Source organism: Mustela putorius, unplaced genomic scaffold, assembly GCF_011764305.1.
Source record: "Mustela putorius furo isolate JIRA1106 unplaced genomic scaffold, ASM1176430v1.1 tig00000589_pilon_pilon_pilon, whole genome shotgun sequence".
Taxonomy (NCBI): domain Eukaryota; kingdom Metazoa; phylum Chordata; class Mammalia; order Carnivora; family Mustelidae; genus Mustela; species Mustela putorius.
Window position 1 is genome coordinate 11,282,278 of NW_025421425.1, and position 25,623 is coordinate 11,307,900.

A 25,623-nucleotide genomic window follows, 5' to 3' on the forward strand; every position below is an offset into this window, starting at 1 on the left:
AAGTGACCCAGGGATCCACTGAATCATTTGAAAAAAAAGAGGTGACATGGCCAAATTTCCACTACAATAGGGATCTACTAGAAGGAGAATGAATAAGGAGCAGGGGAGGTGGAGGCAGGAAGATTTTTAGGGTTTAATTTTCCAGTTACCAACCTTCTTCAAGTTTTCTCATTTCAGCAGTGAAGTCATCATTCCCAATGACTGAACCCAAACACCCAAGGGTTGTCATTATCTCCCTCTCGTGAGTTAAGCTGGTGGTTGCAGACAGAGAAAATTAGGCATGTTTATATTACTTAGATTAAATCAAGACTTGAAGTGGATTAGATAGAGGCCCACAGGAAATTGGAGAATCAAGAATGGATTCTAAATTTCTGTCTTATGCAAGTGAGCAAGTAATAACATTATCTGGTGACAAAGTGGACCATTACTAATGCATGTTTTAAAATGCAAAAGTCACACAAAATTGAGAACTGGAACGTAAAATAGCATAACAATGACATTGGGTTAATAGATTGTTGGCTCTTAGAAATATTTGTAAGTAAAGAGAATCTCTAGAAATTTAGTATGTGTTCTATTCCCCAATCTCTAGGCCAAAAGATATTCACCTCAAATATGTACTTTTGGATTCAGAATGTGTTGGGAGAAACAAAAAAGAGAACAGAAATAGAAAGGAAGGCAAGACAAAAGGGGGGAAAAAAGGAATAGAACAAAAAAGGCAAAATAAGAAAAGAGAAAGGAAAGGAAAGGAAGAGAAATACAAGAAAAAAACTGTTCACAAGAGAAAAGTTGGAACACAAAAAGAAAGACAGAAATAATAGTATATATCATAATTTACAAACACTTTAGATCTGTGGGATGCCTGGGTGGCTCAGTTGGTTAAGCAGCTGCCTTCAGCTCAGGTCATGATCCCAGTGTCCTGGGATTGAGTCCCACATCGGGCTCCTTGCTCAGCAGGGAGCCTGCTTCTCCCTCTGCCTCTGCCTCTGCCTGCCATTCTGTCTGCCTGTGCTCACTCTCTCCCTCTCTCTCTCTGATAAATAAATAAAATATTAAAAAAAAAAAAAAAGAAAAAAACACTTTAAATCTGAAAAGCATTTATCTTTGACTTGTTTTTTATTTTTTTTTTAATTCAAGGAAGCCCTGACAATACCTCTAATACTATAAAGATGGCTGCTAAGAGTTAAAATACATTTTCAAGCAAACTGCAGTTTTGAAAAGTCCAACATTCTCAAGTTATTCAAAAGTGACAGTAGTTTTTCCTTTTCTCTTATTTCCCTGAATCTTATAACTACACTTTTTTTTTTCCAAAAATAACTACAGGCTTTTTTTTTCTATCAATTGTGTGTCAAGAACCATGAGCTTCTTTTCATAGAAACTATCTAAACCAGTATTGTACAATTTTACCTCATATTCTTCTCAACTACCAGGTGTTCAAATTCCTTTGTGCTGTGGTACAAAGTCACATTGGTTGGCATTATAATCTTGTCTGGTATTTTATATGTTTGTTAAAGTACTGACTGAATTTCCAAGTAGAGTACATTTATCAAGTTTTAGCTTTCATTTCCAACACTTAAGAATAACCAAGACACATTTCTTAAATGTATTATAAACTATTTAAATATTGTGAGGAAATATTATAAAAGTACTATTTAAAGGTTAAAAAGAAGAGGGGTGCCTGAATGGCTCAGTGGGTTAAAGCCTCTCCCTTCAGCTCAGGTCATGATCCCAGGGTCCTACGATAGAGCCCTGCATCGGGCTCTCTGCTCAGTGAGGAGCCTGCTTCCTCCTCTCTCCCCCCCCCCCCCCCTGCTTACTTGTTATCTCTGTTTGTCAAATAAATAAATAAAATCTTTAAAAAAGAAGTTAAAAAGAAGAGATGTCACAAAAGAAACAAAATTTTGCTTCCTTTTTTTTTTTCCTCTCTGAGTTTAAAATGGGTCTCAAAAGTCAAAGGTGGTATCATACACAATAGTTTATAAGGTTATGTATTTCTCAATTATGGGGTTATGAGGGAAATTATTTATACTTATAGGTTAGTTGTAATAGTTAATTCATATAGTTCTACTTGTTTGCTAAAAAGAGGCTATCAGAAATGATACATGACAATGAAACCTCTAAGAAAAGATTGCCTTTGGGGATAACATTTTCATTGGCCTAAATTTTGAAATGGTTCAAATTTACTTTTCATCAGATGAGCTTTTCTTTAGAAATTTGTTCCTAAGAACATTTTTTCCAATGGGTTTTCCAGAAAGTGTTTAAAATCCTTTAGCTATGTTGCAACCAGCATTATAATGGATAATAATGTCAATCTTCTATATTAATATAACATAAAACCTGTGATAATATTTGTGAAGGTGTCATGAAAGAAATATTACCTTGCATTTATTCATATTCCAATGGTACAGATAATACCACTTTTATTTTATGTATATTATTAGGATATGCTATATGTTTCAAAACTATAGAAAAGTAGGACAATTTATATATTCTAACCCTTAAAGTTAATAATCATTCCCTATATACTTTTCTGTCTATCACTTTCTCTAGCTTTCACATTAGTACAGACTCTTTGAGACTAAGGGACAATAGTCATGAGATTTTAGTAAGGGTATATAGTTAAATATCATAACATAGATAGCTTGATGTTATTTTCATAAGTAGCAAAGACAGAATGTTCATGTGCCTGGCCATGATTTTTATATATTATGAATTTGCCTAACATCATTCCTGTATCTGGCAAATTAGGCCCAGGGATATAAAATATTTACCCAGATATTAGTCAGATTGTCTGAAATAAAAATACAGCTATTTTGCACTTCAGAGAATATAATACCAAAATTTACTAACTCCATCAAGTCAATTTTTGAGTGAATTGTTGCAAGGATATATTCCAATTATCGCCATCCAGCAGCGATAATAACGACCCTCCGTCTGGTTGGGTTTCAAAAAAAGAGAGCTTTATTCCATCGCTTATATAGGGGAGCTAAGCCAATCAGCATAGACAGCGATATGCATCCACCATTCTTAAGCTTGTTACTAAGTACCCACAGCATAGCCTTAGTTTAACAGCAAATAGGTAGTACTTCCTGTTTACGATCAGTCACTCTAGACACACCTTCTGGCAAATCGCCAGGCGCCATTTTGCAAAGCTCTGCGGTTGACGGATCTCCGGGCCCCTGGAGCACCCGCCCTCGACACCAGTGAGTAAGAAGCTAAGATAAAGGTAAATAGTAATAAATAGTGCATCTATCCATAGTATTACAACAAACTGATCACAAGCATCAGTGGAAAATATGAAAATGATTTTATGTTTAATCCAAAGCATTTATCTTTTTTATGAGTTATCTAAATATAGTACATATTTGAGAAATATCAAAATTTTGAGAACCAGAACAGTTGTAAGATGAATGACTTTTTAGGCAATATAATGCTATAAAAATGTGAATTTTAGGTTGAAATATGCTTTAAGCATACTTTCATTTTATGAAACATTATTTTCAGTAAGTTTTCAAATTATACACAAGTAGAAAGTGCTATTAAAAACTAGTTCATGAATTCCTGAAAAGTATACATATGCCAATTGCTGCACACAGATTTAATATTTGTGTTTGAATGAATATATTTGATAATTTATGCAGTTATTTATAACTGAATTATGTTTGCCTCTTTTCTCTTAATATTTAAAGTCCTAGTTTAAAATACTATTCATGAATTATTTGTATTTCCATATTTCCTATTTCCAATTTTTTTGATAATCAGTTTTTCTATAATATTAGACTTTATATAGCACATGGTATGCTATACTTCTATGTTGGCTGAGAACCAAAACCACACAATCTGTACCTCCCCCATAATATGGATGTTGCCTTCTTAATCTAACTGTTCTTTAACTCTTACACAGTATGGAAGTATGTTAAGAAACAAAATACAAAATGCGAAGTATATGGGAGAACATAACAAGTGAAAAAAAATGTAATTGAAGTGAAAACAAATATGGTTAGGTTATGTAACAACAGGTAAAAGGAGATAGAGTGAAAAGAAGATAGCTACAAAGAAAGCATTTAAAAACCAGTCAAATGAGACAAGGTAAAAAGTATAAAGAAGATGTTCATTGTGATAGAATAGAAGATGTTTTCACATATTTTAATCTGGGTTCATTTAGAACTTTTAAGGAAATAAGGAAGGAAATATTCTAACATATGATGATTGAGAAGTTTCTAAAAGTGAAAAAAAGAGACACTAATAGATTTATTAGAAATATTAACAGATTAAAAAGATTGACATATAGACATATCATAATGAATGTATAGAGTATTAACAATGAAAAGAATATACAAATTAATCAATTTTCACCTGACTTATCGACAGAAAAATTGAAAGCCTGGAAACTGTGAAGTGTCTTGAAATAATCAATAAATATCTATTAACCTAGGATTTATATCAAACAAATTTATAATTCAGGAATAGGACAAAATATGGACACTTTCAATCTATAAAAAGGTAAATATACGGGCGCCTGGGTGGCTCAGTGGTTTGGGCCGCTGCCTTCGGCTCAGGTCATGATCTCAGGGTCCTGGGATCAAGTCCCGCATCGGGCTCTCTGCTCAGCAGGAAGCCTGCTTCCCTCTTTCTCTCTGCCTGCCTCTCTGTCTGCTTGTGATCTCTATCAGGTGAATAAATAAAATCTTAAAAAAAAAAAAGAAAAAAGGTAAATATACTCACAAGAGTAGAAACTTTATTTTTTTAAGATTTTTCTTATTTATTCATGAGATCCACAGAGAAAGAGAAAGAGAGAGAGAGTGAGGGAGAAGCAGAGGGAGAAGTAGCCTCACTACAGAACAGAAAGCCTGATGTAGGACTCAATCCCAGGACCCTGGGATCATGACCTGAGCTAAAGGAAGATGCTCACCCATTGAGCCACCCAGGAACCCTGCATAGTAACTTTTAAAGGACAAAAATAATAAAATGAATGGAAATTCCAAAATATTAGAAAAAATAATGTGAAAAATATATAATACAAGCAAGGATTAATTTTATTCAACAGTGATAAGAAAACTACCATACTGACAATATCTAATTTATAGGCTTAAGTAAAATAACATAAATATAAAATAATGAACAAATTAGCAATTCAAATTTTGTAAACTACAGTTAAAGAACTCTAAGTCATTGTATTGTTGGGGGTTCTTGATAAGCTTTACATTTCTTGCTAAGAATACTTGTTAAAATAGTAAAATTGCTTAGTAAAATAAAAAAACAAGTATGTATAATTTCCAAGGTAGAGGACAAATTAAACAAAAATAGTAAATAAATGCAAAGCAAGACAATGGAAAATAAAAGTTAAAAAAAATAAATGAAATGGAATGAATAAAAAGAAAATATGGCCATAGAGAAAAAAAGAAGAAAGAAAACCTAAAATTAATATATGAGTTGTCAAAACGAAGTGAATTACATCACTAAATAAAGTTCGTTAAAAGTTTTATTTTTCTGATGATCATGACTAAAGACCACATAGTTCATATAGTGAAGTATGGTCAGACTTTTTATAGGAAAGTAGTAGGTTACTTATGGGTGGTTTGAGGTTGACAGAAATTTTCAACTTGAACTGAAACTTGAGTTTCTGTTTTGCTTGTTTTACTTTCTGTTAATGTGTCATTTGTTCATTGTTCTCTTATCCATCAGAATGCTATTTTCCAAGCATTATTTTGGCAAACATTGCAGTTGGTGGGCTAGCTAAAGTTCCTGGAATAGGGCAGTAAATATAAAGAGAAAGAAACAGGTGTAAAGAAACACAGTCATCATTAGTTTTTCAAGTTCACCATATATTTTACATGATTCAGATCATGAAGTGAGTAATTCATTCATTTCAAAATTCAGTGATATTATTTTTGAGTGCCCATTCTTTAGATGTTTATATCCAAAAATGAATTGTGAATAAGATCCCTGTCCTCATGAATTTAAATTCAGAAGGGATAGAAAAACAAAATTAAATAGACAAATTTATATTGGACTTACTAAGAGCTTATTTATTATATAATATTGCTAAACCTATAATGTCAAAGCAGATATACACACACACACACACACACAGATATATATATATATATATACACACACACACACACACACACACACACATATATATATATATGGTGATTTCCATGGAAAAATATAAAGGGAAACAAAAATTATGAATAGTTTCAAGAAAATTCTAATGGTCATTCTATAGTATCCAAAAGAAGAGTCAACTTGTATCATCAGGTGAGGCATAGTAACTCTCATATGAGTTAATATTGCTTAAATATGGATTCATCTTTGTTTAAATTCTGTTCCATGGATTTTTTTTTAATTTTTGTTAACAAATAATGTATTATTAGCCCCAGGGGTACATGTCTGTGAATCGCCAGGTTTATACACTTCATAGTACTCACCATAGCCATGGATATTTTTAACTAAAAATCACCTTATCCGATAAAACAGTGGGACAATTCAAGAAGTTAATGTTGTGGTTTCGTCAGGGACCTTAAATAAGTCATTTGGCCAAAATATATTAGTTTTTGAAACAAATGATTATTCAAATGGGTTGTTATTCTATCCACTTAACAGAACATTACAAAGACACATGGGGTATTGATAATTTGATGATTGTATCATTCAGTGAGTTAAATAAATTAGAAATCTCATCAAAAATTTTTCTGAGAGGCTATCATTAAACAAAAAAATAATGACTAGCACTTGACATCATGTAACTTTCATGTAAATCTTTATATGGGCCTTTTGCAAATGTGCATGGGAGAATGGAATCATCTGGTGAACTTCCACCCTAGAAGCAGGAAAAGAAGATGAATCTTTACATGATAGCATTTGGAGGCACAACTGAGAATGGCTTATCCAAAGACCAACAAGTGGTTGCTGAAGTTCAATGGGGGGAACTCTCCTTTTGTAATCTCCCTGCTCTGACTCTTTCCTAAAAAGCAGTTGGAACTATTTAGGATTTGGGGTTAGATGACCTGATTGCTAAAGGAGATCTCTTTAAGTAAACTCTTGTTTCTACATCTGTTTGTGCATAGTACTCAACAATCCTATTTTGTTATTTTAAGGAGAGCACAGAATTTGGATAATTTAGTGATATGTAACAACCATTTAACAAATAGGCATGAACATTCTGTGTCCCTAAATTCTCTGAACTTTCAAACTAAACTATTAGATCTATAGTGATGTTTTAAATCAGACTACAAGGTAAGGAAACAATGGAACTTGCCCAATGCAAAGAAAATCATACCTGTCTCTCTATTAGTTACTCTGGATGATGGGAGAGGTCTGTCTATAAACATGTAGCTAAAGAGGAATCCCTCCAGGAACCACTCTAAAGGTTCTAAGAGATAGAATGCTAAAGGAAAAAAGATTGAAAACAATTGGCTCAGCTGTTCAGAAAGTGGAGAGAAGGAAACAGTAATCTGTCATTGTGTGGGTAGACAAGTTGCTGGAAAATTGGATAAATTGGAAATCACTGGAAGGCAGCTATTTTGTCCTCAAGTGCATTAGATAGCCAGGGAAATTGCTATTAAATGGTCAACGATGACCACTGAAATGTTTCTAGCTGTTTGGAATATAGAGCTACATAGGATCAGAAGATTATTATTATTATTCTAGTAATGAATGAATCTGAATCTAAAGAAAATGTTTCCTAAAAATACATTAATTTTATTCTTACCAAAATATTTCAAACAATATGAATTTTCCTGTGCTTGTGAATATACATGCAATGAAGTAAACAAAAACTTCTTTTCTCTTCATCTTTGTTAAGTTAATCCATTAGAAATTCAGAATATTTGGTCCCACTCAACTCTACTAAATCTTCAATTTAATAAAATCCCAGATTACTTATATACCCATTACAACTTGAGAAGTACTTCTCTATATTGTCTTGAGTGTCCAATCTCTGGCACAAATTTGTCCCTGTCGACTCCTTCATTAAAATTCAAGACTTCCTCGAAATCAAGAAGAAAGTTTAGTTTATGAAAGTGAACTGAATTTAGGTTTATCTTACGATTTTCACCATCCATTTTTACCCAATAGAAGAAAGCTTATTTTTGCCAACTCAAGAAGTGTCACTTTAACTTGACTTTTTAATATTTTTATTTCAATAAGTAAATTAAAATAAGAAATGGGTATAAGAATTGATTTTTTTTTATATTTAAAAATATTAAACTATTTATGTGTTGACATCTAATTGATATATTATTTTAATTTCAGGTGTACAACAGTGATTTGATCTTTTTATATCTGAAATAATAAAACTATCTTTTATGAGTAATCCTTAATCAGTTCAGGAAAAATTGATCCATCCTCTACCCCCCATTTCAATCATATTCTTTTTCAAGAGGTCATATTTTCTGGGCACCTGGCTGGCTCAGGTGGTGAAGCCTCTGCCCTGGGCTCGTCATGATCTCAGGGTCCTGGACTCAACCCTGTGCTGAGCCAGGCACCTGGCTCTCTGCTCAGCAGGGAGTCTGTTTCTCTCTTTCCCTCTGCCCTTCCCCCCCATTTGTGTGCATGCACAGGCCCACATGGGCTCTCTCCTTCAAATAAAATAAAATAAAATAAAAGAGGTCATATTTTCAAGGGGACTTGAATTTTATCAATCTTAGAATGAAATATCTGGTTCGCATGATTTATTTCTATTGAACGCAACAGTGCAGGATCCCATTCAACACTGTGCTTATCTGCAGCTAAAATCTGGACCATGCCCTGTCGGTGCCCGAGCGGCTTGTAGCGCATGCGCGGTGATGCTTCTGGGCTCCCCCGTGCCCGCTCCTTGCCTCGGCTGCCGCTGCCTCAAGCCGTGGCCGCCGCCAGGTGGCGATGGTGCGGAGCTGCTCTGGCTGGGCCCGCGGGGGGCCCCGGTGCCCCTCGACTTTTTCGGTGCCCAAAAGTAAACACGCCATTAAGATGGCGGCTGGATGCGAGCCAGTAGGCGGAATTTAGGATTTTGTATCTATGTGGCTGCGAGTGATTGGTTGTGCAACCTTGGTATATATAGACATGCACGGGTGGGGGAGAGAGAGATCCCAACAGCTACGCAGAAATAAAGCTTGCTTCACTGAGGTCTCCTGGTCGTTCTTGCTGGCGAGAGCGACAATGCCCTACACTCCATTACCAAACAGTTCACTAGAAGAGCATGAGCAACTTAGAAAGGCTTTTAATGTAGAAAGTTTACATTTGGTTTCATGGGTGGTGGTTCTTTTTGTTTTTACTGTAAATTCCCCAATTTATATATTTGATGTTCTATCATTAATATGTCAATAAACAATAACAATGTATCATGGAATCCCCTTGGGTTTTTATTAATACATTGATACATGCTTAAAACAATGTTGTAAATTCTACTTTGCACATCAATATTAATGTATTGTCCACCATATATTTCAATATATCTTCAACCATCCTTTCTATTTTTAAGCAGTGTGCATCATATAGTTTAAGAATGTTGTCTTCCTTGTTAAATTTTTATTTCCACCTCTTATAGGAAAGTTATATGGTTTGCATTTCTTGTGACAAATGACATAAAGCTTTTATGTATTATGCTTATAAACTATCTTTTTTAAAGTTTTATTTATTTATTTGAGAGGGAGAGAGAGTGAGGGGGAGGGGACGAGGGTAGAGGAAGAGGGAGAGAATCTCAGGTAGGCCCCATGCCCAACATAGAGCATATTGTGGGGCTTCATCTTACCACCCTGAGATCATGACCTAAGCCCAAATAAAGGAGTCAGGTGCCCAACTGACTGAACCACCAAGGAGCCCCACAATATTTGTATTTACAGTAACTGCTTGTTTTTATTTTTCATAATTAGTTTTCACATAAAATAGAGCTGCATATATAGTTTCAATATTTCCCATAAATAATTTCCACTTTTAATGCAAACAAGTAAAAAATACTAATTGTATTAAGCAAGAAATTTAAGCATTAAAAATGGATCATTGTTTGTAGTTTTAATCTGTGATACAGTCCCATTTTGCTATAATACTTTAATCATGTGTCTTTGAAAAAATAATTTTTAATCCTATTCAATATAGTAACCATAGTTTTACTTAAATCCATGTAGTTGGTTTAGTAGTCATTAGTAGTACTTACAGTCATTTTATTTTTTATCTTATTTTTTAATTCTTTTTAAAGACTTTATTTATTTGAGAGAGAGAGCACAAGAGAGAGAACTGAGCTGGGGAAGGGCAGAGAGGCCAATGGAGAGGGAAGAGACTTCCCCTCTGAGCAGGAAATGCAAAGTGGGCCTCAGTCCCAGGTCCCTGGGATCCTGACCTGAGCTGAAGGCAGACACTTAACCAACTGAGGCACCCAGACACCCCAGTTTTTTAAATCTTATTTTTAATTTCTTATTTTGATTAAAGTTATTTAGGTATTGTTCCTCTTTCACTTCATTCTCTTCAAATGGAGGTATTATACATTTTAAAATTTTCGATTTTAAATACAAAATTTCTGGTTTAACATATTTTTCAAAACCCAACAGAAACTACCTCCATTATTTAGATATTAGGTTATATAAAAAAGTCCAAGATTGTCCAGATATTTTACATTACAGAAATGAAAATATCAATCCTGTATAATTATTTTAGATATGTTTTTGCTATCATTGTATTTTAAGTATTATAAGATATGCTTAGAAAAGGGCATATTTTTATTAATATAATCAGAAATCTAGTTCACATTCTGATACAAAGATTCAGCTATATTTAAAAAAAAACAAACAGCTCGTGGGCGCCTAGTGAGCCTCCTTCTTGCTTTGCCTGCTGCTCCCCCTCTTGTTGGTGCTCTCTCTTTCTCTGAAAAATAAATAAATAAAATCTGTAAAAAAAAAAAAGTTCATGAAATTTTCTTTTATCTTGTATCTGTTTCTGAATAGTATTTAAATTCTTAGGCTTATGCTTTTGATAGGGGTACTTATATTGTTTTATTCCGTCCCTTCTCTTATATTATACAGTTATAACTTCTCTTTCTGTCTTTCTAGTTCACTACATTTTTTTCTCTACTGCAAAAGTTTCTAAAGTTTGTATTCCATACTATATATTTCAATTGCTGTTCTATCAACACAGAATTGCAATTTTCATTTCATTTTTAAATTACAGAAATTATATCTATGTATTTTCCTTTAAAAAAAAAATAATGTGCAAGGAGGGCCTAGGTGGCTCAGTTGGTAGGTGTCTATACTTTTAAAAAATATTTTATTTATTTATTTGACAGAGGAACTGCACAATCATGGGGAACAGCAGAGGGAGAGGAAGAAGCAGGTAATCTGCTGAGTAGGAAGCCTGATGCAGGGTTCCACTTCCGGACCCCATGACCTGAGCAGTAGGCAAACATTTAACCAAATGAGCACCCCAAGCATCTGATTCTTGACTTCGGCTCAGGTCCAGATCTCAGGGTTTTGAAATGGAGTCCCCAGTTCGGTTCTGTAGTCACTGGGGAGTCTGCTTAAGATTGTTCTCACTCTCCCTTTGTCCCTCCCCTCCTGCTCACATATGCCTGATCTCTCTCTCTCTTTCTCTCAAAATAAAATAATAGTAATAATAATAATAATAATAATAATGTGCAAAATCTCTTAAAGTACTCACTAACTAGGTCTAGCTTCTACCTCTGTGATAAACATCAGAAGTAATAAAATATTCTCTTAAATGCAAATAGACACTATTTGAAAATAAATCAGTGTCATTCACCAAACCAACAAGGTAAAAGGACAAATATATAATCATATACATAGAAACAAACAAAAAAATTGTCAAAATTCAACATCAATTTTTAAGAATTCTCAGCAAGATAGGAATAGTAAGCAACTTTCTCAACCTAACAAAAGATGTCTGTAAACATTTACAGTTAAAATCATACTAAATTATTATATGTTAAAAAACTCTTCACCTAAGACCAAGAATAAGGGAAACTTCTTCTCTTTCACTATTTCTATTCAGCATTGTTCTGAAGGAACTAACCTGTGCTAAAGCTGTGGAGAATAAGTTATTGGCCATGCATTACTCAAAATCAGAACCAAAAATAGACTATAAAGGAGAGCAGAAAATGCAGTAATATGTCATTCAGCATATTGATTATTTTGAATTAAAGTTAGGTCAGAAACAGTCTGCACAAGAAGGACACACTGACCATTCTTTGTCTTGGCAGGGAAATAAGGAAAACATCCGTTTTGCCAGAAATAGGAAATTTAAAGCCAAAAAGTCCATGTAAGTAAATTTGTTAAGTCCTCACTAACTAGCCCATAGCACAAACTTCTTTGTCTTGTCAATTAGTCACAGAATTTTTGTTTCTTTGTCTAAAAGGCAAAAATGATGACTCCTTTAGTTATTTCACAGTCTTTTTTTTTTTTTGTGGGGCTTCTATGTACAAAATTAAATTTGTTTTTATCTTGTTAATATGTTTTGTGTCAGTTTAATTTTTAGACCAGGCAAAGAACCCAGAAGGAAAAAAAAAAAGGAAACATTTTTTGTACCTACAACCAATAACCAGAAATAGAAGGGAAAACAACAATAAAAAGAGTCAGAATAAAAAGGAGAGGAAGGGGAAAACAGCAAAGTTAGATTCTATTTCTCTTTTTCTAAAGGTAAAATAAAAGGTGTTCTTGTGTTTGAACATCAGAAACATTTGCTGCTTAAGCAACATAGTTTAAATGATTAAGGTAAGTGATTCCACTTGGTCATTGGAGTGGAACAAGCTATACAACAAACTATAATTTTAAGAAAGTTACGGTCCACATCAGCCCCAGCCACTTCAAGACATGTCTCCAAAGGCAAAAGAAACAAAAGCGAAAATAAACTTTTGGGAATTCATCAAGATCAAAAGCTTTTGCACAGCAAAGGAAATAGTCAACAAAAACAAAGAGGCAACCCACAGAATGGGAGAAGATATTTGCAAATGACAGTACAGGCAAAGGGCTTACATTCAAGATCTATAAAGAACTCAAATTCAATCCCCCCAAAAACAGATAATCACATCAAAAATGGGCAGAAGACATGAACAGACACTTTTCCAAAGAAGACATACAAATGGCTAACAGACACATGAAAAATATTCATCATCATTAGCCATCAAAGAAAGTCAAATCAAAACCACATTGAGATACCACCTTACACTAGTTAGAATGGCCAAAATTAAGAAGACAAGAAACAAAGATATTGGAGAGTATGTGGAGAGATGGAAACCTTCTTATATTGTTGGTGGGAATGCAAGTTGGGGCAGCCACTTTGGAAAACAGTGTGGATATTCCTTAAGAAATTAAAAATAGAGCTATCCTATGACCCTGCAATTGCACTCCTGGGTATTTACCCCAAAGATACAGAGGTAGTGAGAAGAAGGGACATATGTACCCCAATGTTTATAGCAGCAAAAGCTACAATTGCCAAACTGTGGAAAGGGCCAAGATGCCCTTCAATAGACAAATGGATAAAGAAGATATGGTTCATATATATGATGGAATATCATGCCTCCATCAGAAAGGATGAATACCCAACTTTTGTATAAACATGGATTGGTCTGGAGGAAGTTATGCTGAGTGAAGTAAGTCTTACAGAGAAAGTCAGTTATCATATGGTTTAACTTACTTGTGGAGCATAAGGAATAACAGAGAGGACAGGAGGAGAAGGAAAGAAAAGTGAATTGGGGGAAATTAGAGGGGGAGATGAAGCATGAGAGACTGTGGACTCTGAGAAACAAACTAAGGGTTTTGGAAGGGAGGGGGTGGGGGGAATGGGTGAGTCTGGAGGTGGGCATTAAGGAGGGCACATATTGCATGGAACTCTGGGTGTGGAGCATAAACAATGAATCTTGGAACACTGAAAAAGTAAAATAAATTTTAAAAAAAGAAAGTCACTCATTTAAATGAAAGAATGTTTAAGTCCAAGTTTTATTAATTCATTAATGAGTGAACCATGAAGATGGTGTTGTAGTTTGAATTGTGTTACCGCCCCAAATACATTGAAGTTCTAACCTCCAGTTACCAGGAATTTGACCTTATTTGGAAAAAGGGTCTATGTAGATGTACCCTAGTTAAGATGAGATCATTAGATGGGACCAATACAGTATGACTGGTGTCTTTATGGGAAAAGAAGAGACACAAGCACACAGAAGAGGATGCCAATGTGAAGACACAGACATATGAAGAGACACTTGCGTAAATAGAAGTAGAGATTAGAGGGATGGATGTATAAGCCAAGGAGCACTAAGGATTGCTGTCAACATCAGAACAGGAAAAAATAAAATGGGAAATATTTCCCTCTGGAGGCCTAAAGAGAGTATTGTGCTGTTTTGAAATATGATTTGGTAAAATCAAGATACCTTGTTTTCATAATCCTGCTTCCTTGTCTCTCCAAATCAATTTTGGTCAACTTATCTAACTCCCTCCAGGAAAATAAACATGATAAAATGCTGTTTTGTAATAACATGAAAAGTATAGTTTATTTAAGGAGAACTGACACATTTATGATTTTAAGTCTTTTCCAAGAATATGATATTTCTCGGCCTGTGTTCAAATATAAATTTGTGTCATTCATGATTGTTTTCCAGTTTTCATTGGTATATTACCATTTAAGTCTACATTTAGGCATTTTAGTTAAGTTTGGTTATTAGTAGGTGCATTCTTCAAATAACCCTTCTAAATTCTTTAACGTGAATGCCCTTATTAATGCCATTTGACAAAATGATACATGTATATAGTATTAATAATATTCAACTGAAACCAAAACAAGAAGTTACTATCAAGGTTTTCGGGGGTGTTTCATTTTGTTTTGTTTTGCTCATTTATATGACCATTGCAATGATAATTATTCTGCAATATCAACTATTGGAAATGATCCTCCATAAGTATTACTACTTTTCCCTGGCTGATTGATACATCTTTCTCTAATAATATGTTGTCTGGAAGTGTTTGACAATGTTTTACTTAACAATATGATGCATCTCTTTCCAAACACATATTTAACCATCAATGCACTGGTCGCAATAATCATGGAAAATAATTTGGAAAAGTCACAGGCAATAAAGTTAGTTAATATGCAAGAGAAGAATAATACCCTGCTATTGGCCCCAAAGTTCCTTAAAAACAAGCTTTAATAAAGCTAAATATGAGACTATAATTATATATATGTGTATATATATATGTATATGTATATATAAGTACTTCCTATATGAAATAAGATACATTGAAAAGCTGAAAAAATTGTTTTTATGTTACTTTATATCTCATGAATTCTATCAATTTGTATTTGGATATGACATTCGAGAGAAAGTGAAGACAGAGATATGGTTACACAGTACCTTTCTGTAGACTAAAGACCACATTGATTAATTGCAGTTAAATTTTTATAATACTTTCCAATCTCCTCATGTGCTTAATGACCTTATAGTAGATTAAGATGGTCACTTCAGTACTTTATTGCGTAAACAACAGAATGCCCCTTTACTTGACATAGTGCAGCATTTTTCTTTCTTTACATATATATATATTTTTAAACGATTAAAACCAGGGAGGACAAAGCCTCAATAAGGTAATATGTTTATACTCCTGAGACCAAAGTTGTACAGCCTAATGTTGGGATTTGTTTAACAAAGTATTGGGTATTTAAAAATGAGGAAAAGTGAAAATAAAAGAAGATAAATGAAGAGATATGGAAGTGTTTTGCATGGAAGAACAAAGTATTTTTGATCTTTAATGACTACTGAGCAAGTAGGAGATGTTTCTATGTATAATTATATAATTTATAAAATACATTTTACTGATCCAGTAATAAGGGAATAGCTTATTTCAAATGATATAGAAATTCTCCATCACCTGGAATACACATACACACAAACACATACACAGGATCACATATAAAAATGAAATGAAAGCTCTTTGGTAGTGTTGATGATGATGAAGATGGTGCTAATGACATACTTAATCCCTCTCTCTCTCTATATATATAAATATAATGTCACTTAAGAGTACATGTGCATCATTGCTATTAGTTGTGGGAATGAATCTGTAAAATAGTCCCTTGATTATTATTTGGGAAATATTTATTTAGTGTAAAAATCATGAAATATGCACTTACTATTTAATTTATCTTGGATATGACATCTTGCTCCTTAGATTCCTTTAAATATACATTTATTCTGTCATATATATGTCAAAACACACACTATATTTTTTTTCATGCTGAAAATTAGATATGCTTTGAAATATATGATCATCCCATTTCAGATGAAAAAAATAAAAATTTCTGGCTGACAAGTACATTCTCATCAGGAAAAATAAAAACAAAGTCCAAAGTCCAATAGTGACTTTAACAGAAAGTAAATTGCCCACATATGGAATCAACATAGGACAATATTGACATTTGTTAAAAAATGTTTATGTAGTGCTTTTAATCCCCTAGAAAGAAATACCAAATTCAAGCAACAATTCTATTTTTAATTCCTGACTTGTAATTATGAAACTCTAGCAACTTACTTTTCTTTTTCTCCATCTTAGCAGTTTTACCTGAAGCTTCAGAAGATCCCGTGAAGAATGTACAATAATCAGCAGTTTGCTTACTTCCACACCAACAGAAGGAAATTTACACTTATATGCCCTGAAGAATTGACTCGTTTCTGTAAATGACATATGGTGGAGAATCCTTTTTGAAAATAAATACTCCTGTTTTCATGCTGAACGGGTTTTTTCATTTAAATTCATGACAACATATCAAAAACCTTGCCATAAAAATACAGAGCAATCAATTGAAGTAATACAGGATTTAAGTAATAAAAGATTTAAACAATTTAGTAGTTCTTCCATTCATTCTAAATTGAAATTTTAGAGAAGCTGTTTTAGAATATGCTGACAGAGTACACACAATCCACACACAAATTCAGCTGAAGGAAATTATCACAACTATAATGATTTTATTAAAGAAGAGAAATTAAGACTTTTTAGATTTTTAACTGAAGCTCATAGCAAATAAAAGTAATATCTTGGTTGGACAATAGTACACAATAGTATATAGAAACTTTAGACTATCTGTATTTATATAGCTTACCTATTAGAAATAAAACCCGAGACCATCTAGTTCAGCATGACTTCTTTTTTAAGATTTGTCTGAGAGAGAGAAAGAGAGAGAGCATGTGAAGCAAGTGGGGGAAGGGGAAGAAGGAAAGAGAGAGAAGCAGATTCCCCACTGAAAAGGGATACTGCCCACTGAGACCAAGACCTGAGCCCAAGGCAGATGCCTAGCTGACTGAGCCACCCAGTGGCCCCATGTCAACATGATTTAAAAATTCATTTCATAATATTATTTTTTCAGGAAACTAGGACCGTTAACCAATAGATTACTTTACTTTTTACTTCAGGAAATTCCTGCAAACCAATTTGTGTGAGCAAACTGTCTTTTCTGACAATAGATTTCTCACTTGGGCATGTAACTATTTATTAAACAGCAGTTTACTTATGAAGACTCACTTCAAGGCCCTCATCTGAAAGTGTCCCTTAATTCTAAGTGCTTATATTATAGACTTTACCTGTTCTAATCAGTTACTGGCCTAAAAAGGCCTACCTAATCACTTAAGCCCAGACTCCAATGGCCTGTAAATATCATCTCATCATCTACTCCTCTAAAACACTGCCTTGTCCAAGTGGTGGTTTCCCTTGTGGCCATATTTATTTGTCATTTAGCTTTGCTTACTCCACATGTTTTAGTTGGTCTTTTGGGGATTCCATAGGCAATAGCCCTCGAGGTTCTACAGAAACCATCCAAGACCCCTTTCCCATTATAGTTCAAGATCTTTAACAAAGAAACCTGGAGTTTCCCTGAGCCTTTTGAATCATCCATTCGAGGGTCTCCCTGATTATAGTGATAAAAACAGTTTTGTGTTAGACCTGAAATCTAATTTCTTTATGTTGGACCCTCAAATTCTGTGTTTATTTTGACCTCTACAAATGAGTAAATTTTTTTAGGAATTCTTTGATCATTGGATCATATTTTATTCTTGACAGAAAGCCGTCTACAGTACTCAAAATATTGCTGACTCTCCTTCTGCATTTGGTCAACATATTTTAATATATAAAAAGTAAGTTCATAGGAGAAAGAACAGGCTTAAGTCCAATAATTTAACTCTCTGTTTGATCCTAAAGACTGGTGGATGGATGAGTGCAGATCTCTTGAGATCAGCTCCTGCATAAAACAGCTTTTGCTTGGTCACCTCTCAGAACTTTATAAGAGTTTTCCTTAGTTTTTTCATGTGAGGGGCTCTTCCTAGAAGAGATCGTCACTCCAAATGTTCTACCTGCTTGGAATTTCAGATGCACTGGGCTTCAGTAAAAAAGATTCAGATACTGGGTTAGGGGGTTAGTGTCCTAAGACAAATTTCAAAAGTAACTCTTCTACCATCCATCATCAGACACTCAAGGGCTCATCTTACTTTAGATCTATACTCCTGTATAGATCGATTGATCTATCTATCTATCTATCTATACTCCTATACTCCTATAGGCAGATTCCTGCATCTTATTATACTTTAATTTTATCTGGCACTATGAAAGAAAAAAAGAACTTCTATAGAATGTAGAAAAAAGGAATTTATTCTTATATAACAGGATATGTTTCTTACTAAGCACTAGTTGCAAATAAAAGTTATAATAGTTACACTAAACCACACATGGAATCTTTCTGTGAAGGAAGTAAGCCATTGAAAGGAGATGGAAGTCCTTAAGGCATAAGACATTAACTATACACTGCAAAATATTTTAAAAATCATAACCAGTTTCACCCTTAGATAAGAGGTCTCAGGTTTGAAAAATCACAATGCCCCTGAAATGACTAATTTAATAAATGTTCATATTCATTAAAATGCTATTCAAAACTACACATTAAATTACTTGATCATGAATTGTATCTAATAATAGAAATTAATTCAAATGCTGCCATGCTATCTTGTCATCTTCCTTTACACTATCACAGATGAGATTTAATTGTCCTTCAGTGTCATAGAATACAGCCTGGGAGAAAGCTGATGAAGTTGCAAAATGAACAAATACTGATGTGAAAAGTAAGATCATGGTTCAGTAAAAATGATGGTGTTGTTTTACACTTTTTTGACAGCTGAATTAATATGAAAAACACTCATCTTGTTCCTTTCCAGGTTTGCATATGTTTGATTGTGTCAGCTGAGTTGTTGCTCAACTGATTTTCTCTCTGAAGTGTCAGAAACATTCATTCTCCATTTGGTTATACTGTGTACATTTCAGAGCAGCAAAGACTCTTAACTGTAAGGAAAAAAGGATATTTGTGTGGCTTGATTTTCTGTGTAATTACTATTTGTGATTGGCTTTTTTCCCAAATGACATGTAATTTTCCAGCAGAGATTATTTTTCCAAAGAATTACAATCTTAGGCTTTGCAGAGAGAGATGCCCATTTACTGAAATGTGAATTTGAATTTCTTGAAAAGAAACATCAGATTTTCATATTAATCTATTAAGTAGCTACAAATTATTATTTTTCAGATTAGGCATCTCTCAAAATGACTGGTTTTGGTGTATAATAGAAATGATATTTTATCCCTTCTATTACCATGAACAGTATATAACAGATTAAGTGTGTGTATAAAAATGGAATGTAATAGTACATCCAAGGAAAAATATCAACACCTGTAACTAAACAGGAATCTCTATTTATTAGTGAGAAGCTTTTCCTAATAGAGCAATTAAGACATCCAATTTTTGCTAGCTGCAAGAAAAAAAAAATACTGCTATCTGCTTTGCCACACAGACAGAAACACAAACACAAATACACACAATACACACTACACAAATGAATATAGTTTTTCTGTAAAAGGAAATGTTGCCCTAAAAGTTACCTGTTGCTGTGATACTGATTATGTCAGCAGGTTCTCTACTTAGCATGCTACGATATAAAGGTATGCTAGTATTCCATTAGAATGTAAATTGAATGAGGATATGGTTTTGATCAATCTTCTATATTCACATCATTTAAATGAGCACTTGGAATCTAGTATGTGCTCAAAAAATGTCTATTGATTGCACAGTAAGTGTATTTTGAAATAATGAATGATGCCTAGTATATGCAGCATCAAAACACAAAATAATACCTGACCTAACATTTTATGTTCTAGCCAGTGTAACTCTCCAAAATACAACAGACAGCTTGTTTTTAAAGTAAAACTAAGTTTATTAAAACTCTCTCTACCAAGGAAATATGACACTTTGACAGATTCGTAGCCATGCCTCAAAGGCAAGGACTCAGAGGCGGCTTTTTTTCTGCTTGTGAAGTAGTGGCTCAAATGACTTAAATGAATCTTCCAAGGGGAATAGCATAGAATTGGTCAAGATGTAATAATTTCAGCATTGTGATCACAACTAGGTGAGGGTCTTAAAGCAAGGAAGTGAGAGTCTTTACTTATCAAAGAATCTTTGATAAGTAAACTATCATTGAATAAGTAAGATATTTGCCCATGTGAGCACCATATTGTCTCAGATAAATTGCTCTTTAGTGACTTCCTGTAGTGAATAATACATTTATTTAGTATTTGATACTCCCCTCACCCCAGGGCAAAGGCTTACAAGAAAGAAAACAAAGAACCAAAGTTATATTGACTTGGGTTGTTTTATTTCTTTAATCCCATCCCATTGTCCTTCAACCTGAGTTGGAAGAAAGACCATTATTATTTTGGAACATGATCAATCCAAACGTACACTGCCATTTGAAGAGGCATAATTATATATCAGATATTTGGGGGGAGTTATTTTAATTGTTAGGTTGGGCTTTTTTCTATTATTTTGTTTGGTTTATCATCCGTTACATCATTTTGATGGGACAGCATCTGAATCAAAGACGTTGACTCTGGAAATCAGATATTTGAACACTGTAATAGACAAATACTAAAGGAAGAATTATGATCAGTATTTATAGTCCACTTCTAAAGAAGAAAGGAGAACCCATATTAAGCCCAAAGAACAGTTTCTACTATCAAACTGATGAGCACAGCTCGATATAAGTGCTGTATTAGTCATCTATTGCTGTATAAGAAATTACCCCAAAACATTAATGTCTTAAAACCATAACAAGCCTTTATTGTCTCTGCCAGTATTTGTGAAGTCATAATTTCATGAGCAGGTAATAAAGAAGCTACTCCTTATTTGTTGGTTGGAACTATAGTCATCTGAAGGTTTGACTAAGACTGGGACATTCACTTCCAGAGTGGCTCATTTGCAAAGCTCCTAAGTTGGTGTTGGCTGGGGATAGATAGTCTCTCTCTCTCTTTTTTTTTGATATGAATATCTCCTAAAGTTATGTCAAAGTCCTTCTAACATGATGGTTGGCTACTTCCAGAGTGAAAAATGCAAGAGGCCAAAATGGAAGCTACCATGCTATTTATGACCTAGCCTCAAGTTGCACACTATCACACATTGTTAACTCTGTCTTACCTAATAAGTCACCCAGAGCAGTTCTAGATCAATGTGGGAAGACACTATTCATGTGCACGAATACCAAGAGAAAAAGATCATTGAAGACCTACTTGGTGGTTGGCTATCACAGGAAAATGTGCCAACACTATCTAATTACATGATTTATATATCTTTTTCTTGTGTCTTCTTCGTATAATTAAATCTCATAAAATTCTATAAATGTGCAATATTCTTCCCATAAAGTAGCTATTGTACTACCTGGAAAGGGCAATATTAGGCCAAGGGCTTCTCTGATTTAAACCATTGGCTGCCCATTATCATCTACTTCTTGCATGAGGACTTCCTTGGCCTCACTGACATTTTATAGCTCACCTGTATTTACTAAACTCATAGTGTGTAGAAATTTCTCCATTTTTATGACTTGTGTAAAGTGTGATATCAAAAAGCTAGATGTTAGAGAGAAGGAAGCTTTATAGAATTCCTGTTGAGTAGTTACGATTTCAAAAATTTCAAATTTGTTAGAGGTTCAACAAAGAGAGTTTCAAAAATAAAGTTATTTAGTAAAATTGTCTTTCTTGTTTTTGTTTGTTTTTCTTTTTGAGGGAAGAGAAATAATGGGACTGTGTGATATTAACTGACCATTATGAACATATATATTCACTTGCCAAATTTATTAGTTTCTTATGGTTGCTGTAAAAGTTATCACACCTTTAGTGGCTTAAAACAACATAAAGTCATTATCGAACAGTTTTTCAGATTAGAAGTTCAACACAAGTTTTCCTGGACTAAAATAAAGGTATTAGGAAGACTGCATTCTTCCTTTGACTCTATAGGAAGATCTGTGTGTTTGTCTTTCTTAACTTCTAGAGCCCAATTATATTCCTCAGCTCATGTTCCTTATGTCAGTTGCCTTGGGCTGATACAATCAAATTCCAAACAACAGATATTTATTTCTCACAAGTCTGGAGGCTAGAAAGTCAAAGACCAAGGTACCAGTATATTCATTTCCTAGAGAAAGCCCACCTTCTAGTTTGTAGACAGACACCTCACTGTGTGCCCCAGGGCTTTTCATCATTGTGTGATCATCCCTTGTGTGTCTTCCTGTGTTTTTAAGGGCATTAATCCCAGCTTGGGGATGCCATTTTCATGATGCCATCTAAATCTTATTACTTCCCAAAGATTCTATAGCCAAATACGAATGCATTAAAGGTTAGGGCTTCAACATATGAATTTGGGAGAGATATAAATTCAGTCGATACTGTTATCTTTCTCCATCTTCAAAGTCATCAATAAAGAGAGTATCAAGTCCTTCACACATTATGTCCTTTTCTGTTTCACTTTTCTACTTGCAAAAAGACATAAGATTACATTTGGTCACCCCCAATTCTAAAGCAATCCTATTTAAAAGTCCTTATCCTTAATCACATCTTCAAAATCTCTTCTGCCATGTAAGGTAACATATTCATCAGTTTCAGGGTTTAGAATCTAGATATCTTTGAGAGCTCATTATTTTGCCTATCTCATCAATATGTTTCACTTCTTTCAAGTTTGCTGTAATAGTTAATAGGTTTTGGTAATGCAATTTCAATAGCAGTCATTAGGATTGAGAAATTTTATTGTTTGCTTTCAGTGCCATGCCAGTGTTAATCAGGTAGGGATATAAAATGGAAAACTCATCATACAGAGAACAGGGTGAATCATATTTTTGAAGTCTATAAATATTAAAAAGTATTAAATACATACCATTTTGATCTATTGTCTTTCTAAATCTTATCTTTTTGAAAGTATAGTTATAAAAGCTGCCTTCTATAAATTATCTGTAGGTGTTGTGCCCCTGGTAGGCATAAACTTCCCTTCCTAGATGTGGAATAATTGGGGTTTTAGATTTTTAGTTACCTAATACTCTGCTATCGTCCAGACAAAGTATAAACAAGTAGTCAACTTTAAATATTGATAAACCCAAATGTTTCATGACAAAGGGATCAGTGTTAAAAGGAACTAATTGACACCTCAAGGGAAATGTGTACAAACTCAACCATGGTTCAAATATATGTTCTAACTAAATCATAAATAAATTGCATCCATTTATTAAACTCCTTTATGGATGACTAAAGATGATGAAAGAAATATTTGGAATTATAGTTTTATGGGTAACACTAAAACAGAAATAGAGATAAAAAAAAGATAGTCATGGAAATAAATACTCAAAGCATACAGATTGAATATGACAAAATGTGGATCCTTTTCTATGAAATATGACTGATAGGTGTTTCTTTCTCGCATAATGATTTCCTTGGTCTGGATATCTTCACTGTAAGCCATCTCCTTTCAAAGACTATTTGTTTTTGGAAGAATCTAAGTAACCTTCAGTTTGAGGTTCTGGTTGGAGTAGCCCTTCCATGATTCAAAGATGACCTATGCTTAGTATTTGACATATAGAAATCAAAGGATCAATTTATTGCAGATTTTTGCTTTGCCAGTTGGCAGAACTTCCTAATATTGATTTTTCCACTGAGGTCTTTCTCTAATGTCTCTTCCAGAAGACCAGATATCTAGATTTGAGAAACAATTCTGCAGGCATGGCTCAAGAGAGATTAAGGTTTCAGTGCCTCTTGGGGATTAGAATGGATTTAATTAGCCCCTTATAATACTTACATAAACAAATGTAGATTTTAAGGATCAGAAGTAATATTCCCAGACACATGGTCTGTTATTAACTCACAAAGCACAGCTGAACCATGGAAGGAGGAACTGCCTCAGACTTTGCAGGTTTCAAGTTCTCTGTGAGCTTTGCCAGGTTTAGTTTCAGAATTCCATCTGTTCTTTCTACCTTCCATGAAGGTTGATATTGATGTGGACAGTGAAGTCTGATTGAATGACCAATATTACCTAGTTCTTTAATAAAAATTAGAGTAAAGTGGTTTCCTCTATTACTAGAGGGATAGGTTTGAGTATGTTAATTTAGAGAGAAAGTTTTTCTTAATACCAAGAAGAAAAAAATGATCAAGAAATGTTCAAAATCCATTTCTAGCACAAGCTGTATGAAACACATTTGAATTTTTACAAAGAACACTTTATAGATTTTGCCAAGATTTATAACAATAATGGTTGAGACAAGCAATAAAGATACACTCAGCAATTTTAGCAAAATTTATCCCAAACTATTGATTAAATACAATGGCTAATTTGTACTCACTGTGCCAATAAAACTGAACAATTCTGACTAAAGTTTTATGTTAACTCACGTCAGTAAAACAGAAAACAGTGAAATCCTCTCTTGAGTTATAATATTCTGTTTATGCAAATCTAGTTAGTAATGTCTCTGAGAGTAAGACATACTAAGAGCAGGGAGGATAATGACCAAGTCCATGTCTATTGAGGCCATTGCTTTGATTGGCTCTGCTAGATGAGAAACTAAAGCCTGGGGGGCCGGCATTATAGATAGTTATTGTACCCGTTTTTGTTCTTCAACATGAGCATGCTTCCTTTAAACAGAAACTACGTATTGACTGAAAAATCATTATATTAATGTATTTTTACATATAATTAAACTTGAATATGAGCTGTTCTTTGATTTTTAAGTTTAATAAATAAAATATCCCTCACAAAAAATTTGAGTTAATTACTACTCGGAATATACTAAGAAATTCAGAATTATTTCTATTACCCATTGTTTATAGGATGAAGGAGCAAAGCTTTTTATTACTTGATGTTCTTTCCAGGAAATTCAAATATTTTATGCACAGAAGATGTGTTCTCAGTCTTAATATCCTGAATTTGTAACCTAATCTTAGGAAAGGAAGCATCAAGAATATTCAAGTTGACAAGACAGGAGTATAAATACTCATCTTTCAAAATCGAGAATATTTATTACAGGTAATTTTTTAAAACAGCAATAATTAAAAATGATCATTATGAATTTTTTGTTAAAAGGATAAATAGAAAATAAGATGAAGCATTTTTTGTTTAAGATGCAATTTTAGTATTTTTGTCAGCATAGTAAATAAAGCAACACATGTACCACCTTGAATTTCACATTTTAATAAAATGTAACAATTTCTTTAAGAAGCAAACTGTATTTCTTGCTTCAAAGGCACTTTCACATCTCTTTGTAGTTATACCAAGTATTATCTCTATCATTCATTTAACACTTTAGCAAAAGTATTA

At 33.6% G+C, this 25,623-nt stretch overlaps 1 long non-coding RNA gene across 1 annotated transcript; it reads left to right on the plus strand.

Annotated features, from left to right (window-relative positions):
• Positions 1 to 3,116: 3,116 nt before the first annotated feature.
• LOC101671931 lies at positions 3,117 to 16,707 on the plus strand. The gene is made up of 3 exons (XR_001177276.2): positions 3,117 to 3,223; positions 12,188 to 12,246; positions 16,527 to 16,707. It is a non-coding gene; the product is annotated as an uncharacterized LOC101671931 (long non-coding RNA).
• The last annotated feature ends 8,916 nt before the right edge of the window (positions 16,708 to 25,623 follow it).